Below are 7,938 nucleotides of genomic sequence, written 5' to 3' on the forward strand. Positions count from 1 at the left end.
TCAGTTAGGACCAACAATTACCCACACTACTCATGTATTATCAACAAGGCGACGAGTAAAACATTCATGCACATATAGTTCTAATGTAACATTTGAGCTGCAAGAATTGACTTTACTCATCAAGGACTCTTGCTCTATCATGTAGGTCATGGTGGACACCAAAATCATCCTCCTCTACTTTCTATTTTCCAAGCTCACTTAATAAATTTAGCACTCGATCCAAAGATCTATGAAAGGTTCACTCATCTCTCTCAAGAGAATGTCACAAGTACGGTTTCAAGTACCATAGGCTTGCCCCTCATGTAGATCGCCACTAATGTAATCTCACTCGATTTGAAATCAAGTAGGACTTCTTTCGGGATGTAATGAAGGCTTTTGGGTTAGGGTAGGATACCGTATAGGTAAGTGGTTACACCTTTTCTTAAGCAATCCATCTTTCATTTATCGGCTCACACCTTGCCAATTCTTAGAGGCACTTTCTTTTCATTGGGGACTAGAGAGACTTATTGTCACTCTTTCTTGATCATTTCATTCTTTTTCTCCCTTTTTGATTTCTCCATGTTTGGGATTATTACCTCTTTTTGAATCTCTTCATCCCTTCCACTTATTCTCTTTTTCATTATTCTCTTTGCTCTTTTTCTTTTCTTGCCTTCTCTTCTCATAAAGATCATTTATTTTCTCTTTTTGTGCCTTGATAACTTTTCAACTTCCTCGTCTCTCCTCCAAACTTATGTTTTAAGCCATTTGTTTCACGAGAGTGTTAAGGAAAGCTCGGGTTCCAAGAAAGGGTCACGACAAAATGGGTAACGGCTTGTAATATGGTTATCAAATGAGAAAGGCTAGAGGCTCAAAGGGGTTGACTAGGAATAATGACACTGGTTAGAAATAGAAAACTCAAACGGGCCAAGGAGAGCCTACCATCACTTCTCAAACTAAGCAACACTTAAGATTTCGCCTTGAAACACATTCAGGGCAAGTTCTACACCTTTTGCATGGATACTTGGACTAGCAACAATTCATCTCACCCGTCACGCAACTGGATTGTTAAAGAGGACAGAGTCGAGGGGCCACAATGATCACATTCAAGTTTAACGATCACTATAGTCCAATTAAACCACTCGATGATTGTCAAAGTCAACACAAGAGTCACAAAGTCATTAAATAGAGCTATTTCTTTCAAAAATCTTGTCACTAACCATAAGCACATAGTTAAGTGTGTTGGTACAAATTGAAGCATGGTTGACTCTTCGAGCATGACTTAATTAGGTCTTTTATTTATTACTACTACTATTATTACCTAAACACAAAAATAGATTCATTCCCTTAAGAAAGTTGTCACGCCATCCATCGTTGGCACGAGTCACCCGGTGTCACACCTCCTTTTTTTACACCTACCCCGAAGGATAATGTATAAGGGAGTTTTTCCATTTAAAGTGACATTATTCGAAATGGGATTATTTATTTATTTTTAGAGTCGCCACTTGGGATAGGATTGGCTTTTGGTGTCCCAAGTCACCGGTTTAACTTAAATCCCAAATCGAGGAAAATTGTCGACTTCCCAATTAGAGTCTGCGAACCAAAAATTCTGAATAAGGAATTCTGTTGACCCGAGGGAAGGTGTTAGGCACCCCCGGATCCCGTGGTTCTAGCACGGTCGCTTAAATTATTATAAATGGCTAAAAATCTGATTTTTATACATGTTCAAACCTACAGTGCAATTTTATAATTATTTACCGTTTTTAATTATTTTTATGAAAGTGAACGTTGTTTAAAAACGTATTTTCGGATCACGTCACATGAAATGCACCCGGATCCTCGGCACATTTTTATTCAACATTTTTGGATTTGGATTTGAGTCACATGAAATGCACACCCGTATTTAAGAAGGTAAAATTATTAAAAAGCGCGCCTAAAGCGACTAACGGGTTATTATCTTTGCGGAGGGCCGTGAAATTTGCTAAACGGCACGCCCCGAATTCTAAGTATTTTTAATTAAGCATTAAATGAGGGCCCCGCAACTTATGCATTTTGTTTGGCGAGGCTCATCTCACTTTTTATTTAAAAGGCAAGTCCTAAAGTAACTATGATTTTCTATTTTTATTTGTCTCTAAAAGGGCCTAACTAATTAGCATTTGGGCCTCAAGTTCAAGTCCACACTTAAACAAGAGGGAAGCCTCTTAATTCAAGTGTACCACTTAACTTGGAAGGCCTAAAATTGTGTCACATAATTAAATCCATAGTCTTAATAAAACCCTTCAGCATTTTGGGCTTCGAATTTGGTCCAATAAGAAGAAGAATCACGATCCAGCTCTTCAAAATAACTGGCCAGTAATAGGCCTGCGCCCAGGCCTAAACGAGAGGGGGTCAGAACCGGACCTGGGCTGTGCATCAGTGGAGCGGAGGCCCTACCTAATTGAAAGTGGGCTATTGAGCCTTGATTTTTAACCCAAACGGAATCTCAATTCAAAAAAACGATCCGCTGAAATTACTTCTAGTGATTCTAAGTGTATTCAATACGTTTGGAACAAAGGAACACAATGTACACTTTTATATCAACGGGTTATTGATCATTTGACTTCACCTTCATATTCAGATTTTATCCAAGCTAATTAGTTACTACAAATGCTCATAGGACTCAAAGGATTAATATGAAACTATCGCCGTCTATGTTGAAGCCTAACACATATCTTCCGATTCTAAAAGGAAAACCAAATTACTGATGTTTAAACTAAAATGTTTATTCAAGCCTGAGTTAGCACGGATATGAGCATACACATGGACTTTCAAACTTAACTCTGGGTTCATGACATTTTTCTAATTTGGAAACTGAAACTACCATAAGAAATCAAACTACTTACGCTAAGGCCTGCTGTTTTTAAGATGAATAAACACACACTTAAAGTTCCACAGTCCATTACAGTCCAGAATATGTACAATGTGGACGCTAAACAAATCGAGGAGATTATTCAAAATACACAAACATGGGACAGTAAGTTCTGCAACAGAATCAAAAGAAACTATTCGAAATACGCAAGCACTAGACAACAAATTCTGCGACTAAATCGGACAACAGGCTTCATTTAATCTTTCAATTGGATATTCACATTGCTTGGGATTCAGGAAATGTACCTGGGAATTACAATAATGGAGAAGAAGGAATTCGTAGCAGCAGTAACAAAATCAGTAGCAACAATTCGAAACTGATCTCCAATCCCAGGATTAGTATCAGATGAACCTCAGCAGCTCAACAACCAGCAAATTGACTTGAAAACCCAAATTTAACTCGAAATTAACCCCAGAAACCTTAGGAAACCTTAATCACTGAAAACAGAAGTGCTGAAACCATTTTTTGACCTTAGATGAGCTAGGAGTTCAACTTTTAAACTGAAACTCGAAATTGTTGTGAAGAAACTTCGATGGAACAGTAATGTTTTTGAGTTTTTTGGAGTTTTGCTAATTTTTTTGGTTTTTCTGGAAATTTAGATCTAAGATCAAGTAGTATTTTAATTTGAAATTCAAAAATCCAATGCTAAGCTTGCATAAAATGTTTTTGGGAGGGAATTTTAGAGGCTGGAGTTTTTGGGGGAATTTTCAGGTTATCTAAACTTTTTGGGAATTTTTCAGATGTTCAAAACTTCTAACCTGCCTTACAAGGCAAGGGGTATGCCTTTTTATAGGCAAAACTAGGGTAACTTTCAGATTTTGTTTTTACACCCTAAGTCCCTTATTTCAAATTTATTTTTAGCCAATTAGTCCCTCAACTCATGCCTCGTTGGCCAAGTAACACTACCAAGTTCCTGAAATTTTAATTAAAACTCAATCTAGAAGGTCCTAAGGGGTTCTAATTCAGTTACTGCAGGATTCTCTAATTAAGGAATACCTACACTACCCTTGAATTCACCCTAAAATTACTAACCTAGTCAAACTAAACCCCCAGCCCCGTTAACTTGGTCAAAACTGATCATAGTTAGTCAATCAAGGGCTGGGAATATTCAGCTATATCCAAACAATTTCAATTATAATAAAAACCCTAAAATTAAACTAATAAATCAATATATCTAATCAGAACTAGCAATTAACTCTAATTACATTGTTACGGGCTACTGAATTAAACAAAAAATCTAAGAACAACATTAATCATGCTACTATCAATCAAAACAAAAATTAAGACTCACAAAAAACAGAATTAAGTGAAAAAGTATGAACATCGAAATAGCAATTAAAATTAACAGAAGAAACCAAAACTTGGCAAAGAAAAAGAAACAGTAGACAAAACCAAGAACAAAAAGAAAACAAAAAGTGAGAAAACTTACTGATTTTGATTCAATTTCGACCAACTTCGAATCTGGCAATTTTCTTGGAATTATTTGGACTATAACCGTCCTTAATCATGTGTTTTCATGAGAAAACCCATAATTAAGGGCTATTATAGCCCAGAACTCGTTAATCCCCCAATTTGCAAAATTAGGGTTTCTGGCCCCAATTTCGATCTAAAATTCGAGGCGCTTGGGGAAGATTCGAAGGCTATGGGTTATGGATTTGGGATGAGGGGTGTAAGGGGAGTGTATGGTGTGTTTTTGGAGTGGTTTGGAGGAGGTAGGGTTTTTGACGGAATCTTAGATTTAAGATTCGAGGAGTTCGGGTGATATTTGAGGGAAACTGGACATGGATATGGAAAGGAGAGGAGGAGAGGAGCATGGGGTGTAAATTTGGGGTGATTTGGAGCTTCGCCGCCGGCGGAGGCGATTTCCGGCCAGCAGCGGACGGTGGAAGGCGGCAGAGACACGGTGGTCTGATGGTGGATGGCAGTGGGAAACGGGGGTACGAGGAGGGTGACTGTTTGGTCTCTAATTTTGTAAAGGGGTTATTACATCTTTATGTAAATCCCTCGAACGAATCTGGACCGTTGGATGATGGGCGATGGACGGCCTAGATTCACCTGGGACAAAACGGTGTCGTTTTGCATATGGGGGGGCTGGATCGGGTTTAGACAGGGTCTTGGGCTGGGTTAACGGATTTGGGGTGGGTTTGAGAGGTTCTGGGCTCGATTTTGGCCCAAGACCAATGGCCTGATTTACTCTTCTCTTGTTTTAATTCAATTAATCACTTTCTTTTTATTAAAATCCTTTTCTTTTCTTTTTTTTGCCTTTTTATTTATTTGTTTTGTTTATTTCTTTACAAATTAAACTACAAAACCTAATTTAACTCCCAGACTTAGACTAATTAATTTCTAAAAAAATAGACTAAGTCCTAATTTAAAATTGTGAAAAGACCATTTTGTTATTTTTCTCTCATTTTAGTAATATTAATTAACTAGTAAGACTAAAAATATAAAATCGAATTCTAGATGCAAATTGCACTATTTTTTGACTTTTTTTATGAATTATAGGCAACTAAGATGCACACAAAAATGCAAACAAGGCACAAAATCATGCAATTAATTCAAATAATAAAGAAAAATCCTAATTCTAAGGAATTTTGTAGGAGTAGTTTAAGCGTGGCAAAAATCACGTGCTCACACCCGGTTCACACAACAACTACCTTTGGAAAAAACCGTGGAATTAAGAAAACCAAAGGCTACTAAAACATAAAAAAAAGTTACTCAGTCAGCCAAAGAAGCTACTAAATCAAACCAAGAACTAATAAAGAAACAAAAATAAAGAAGCTAATAAGAAAAAAGTACTGAAGATAGAATGAATATACATAATGAGATAAAGAGAGAGAATATATACATAATAAGAAAAAAGAAAATAATATCAAGTTATTACAGTCCAAATATCTCATAATGTATCAAATATAATCAATAAACTCCACCCTCCCCCCCCCCCCCAAATAAAGATAAGCATTGTCCCCAATGCTTAACAAAATAAGAGTGAAGGAGGGAAAAGAGTGAAGAAAACTCCCTATGGCTCCTTGGACATCTCTGTGTCCCCAACAATGTTACTGCCCTCAGGCTCATCCAACTGAATCTCATCATCATCAACTTTGGGAGTGGATGGGTTGGAGAACATCTCACGCACTGCCTCAACAGTGTCGGCAGCACGGTCTAGCTCCTCAGATTGGCCAGCTGGTACCACCGGTACATATGGTGTTGTAGGATCTTAACCTGAATGGTGTGGGTCAATCAGCATGTCAAAGGGGATATCTCCGACTGTAACAATTCTTTTCACTTCTCTTTGGAGCTTGTCCACTGACTTCTTGCTAGCCTGGAATTTCCTCATCTTCTTTACTTCTTTTCCCATCTCGTCGATCACTGACCCGTGTTGTACCAATGTAGCCATAATAGTGTTCTGGTTTTCTAGGAGCTTCTTCAATGTCTCTTCCACGGTCAGAGGAAACTGAGGTGCCTGAACAGAAGACTGTGCTGCAATAGTACTGGAAAGTCAGACAGCTTTGCAGTGGCTGTTTGCATCCAATTGTTGAGGCTCGCCAATGTTTGGGAGACTCGCAGCGTAGAAAGTGGGACAGTAGGCATAGGAACTAGCTTCAAAGCTAAGGTGGAAGCTATGGCAGGAATTGCAGTAGGGACTGAAGATGATGGTGGAGGCATAATTTCAGCACTAGAGGAAGGCTTGATCGAAGTTGATGGAACATCAACTGCCTCCACAACTACCACGGTTGGCTCATCAGACTGGCCTGTGGTGGTAGAAGGCTGACCTTTTCTCTTCGGTTTTTTTTGCATCCATCCGTGAGTACCAAGAGAAAGGCTACTTCGGCCACACCTTTGTATCATAATCCCTCGGCTCCACCCTCGCATCCGTAAAATATTCTGTAATGGTGTTGGGATACGGATAGGACAAGTCATCTTTCCGAGCAATCACTGAGATGTTGGCCGACATCACTGCACCCACATTGATAGGGTACCTGCCCATAATAGAAGCAACTAGAATTGCCTGAGGAATCGGAAGGTAGGTCTTATTCTGGCTCGGGTCCAGTCTGCCGCAGACAAAGGTTTGCCACCCCTTCGCCGTGAAACTCATAGTGCTCTGGTGGATAGGAACCGCAGTGGCAATCCATGGTGGTGGTGGCCCTGGTGCTGCTAGAATCTCTGCTAACCACGGCCGGGCTACATCTCCCATTTCGTACTTCTCTAAATATTCCTTTGGCTCAATATCTTCAAAGCCCAAGTATGTGTTGAGTGTATGCTGATCAAATCTCACTTTGAGGTTACACACTTTGGTTACCTTTGTCCCCTTTTTGATATGTGCCACATTGGCGTAGAATTCACGGACAAGGTACTCTTTGGCATCCACTACACTCTGAGTAAACCATATCCACCCCTTGCGTTCCCAAAATTGTCTCAACACTGCTCGGTTGTACCTCTCCAAATCTTTCAATTGAAACTGTCGCTCAAGAGTTAGCAGCCTCACTGGCCACTGATAAGTGGGAATTTTGACTATTTATTAGCGCCTTTTTAGCTTTTGTTTTAGTCCAAAAGCGTTTAATTGTGTTCCCGAAAACTAATGAAATATGCTTAATTGCGGGAATATTGGAAAAAGATCCCTAAAGATGATATCCAACTCAAGAAGGAGTGATTTGAACTCGAGGACAAAAACAGGCAACAGAAGCTCAAAGTGCGGACCGCAGATTATTATCAGCGACCGCGGATTGTGAAGAAACTCATAGTAGAGACATGTGAAAAGTGTGGTCCGCACATGACATGTGCAGCCACAGAAGCTGAGCAAGAGCAAATGTTCAGAGTACCTGCATCTCAAGTTCAACAGAAGTGCGGATAGCACAATTATTATGCGGCCGCAATCACATTTTTGCTGTCCGTAGAAGACCAATGTGCGTTTGCACTCAAAATTGTGCTGACCGCAGAAAGAGAGAAGTGCGGCCGCAATTCAAAATTATGCGGCCGTAAGTTCCAATCCAGTCAGGCTGAAGCAAAGTGCGGACCGCATATGGAATTGTGCGGCCGTAGAACCTCCGAAAGGG

Source organism: Nicotiana attenuata, unplaced genomic scaffold, assembly GCF_001879085.1.
Source record: "Nicotiana attenuata strain UT unplaced genomic scaffold, NIATTr2, whole genome shotgun sequence".
NCBI classification, from domain to species: domain Eukaryota; kingdom Viridiplantae; phylum Streptophyta; class Magnoliopsida; order Solanales; family Solanaceae; genus Nicotiana; species Nicotiana attenuata.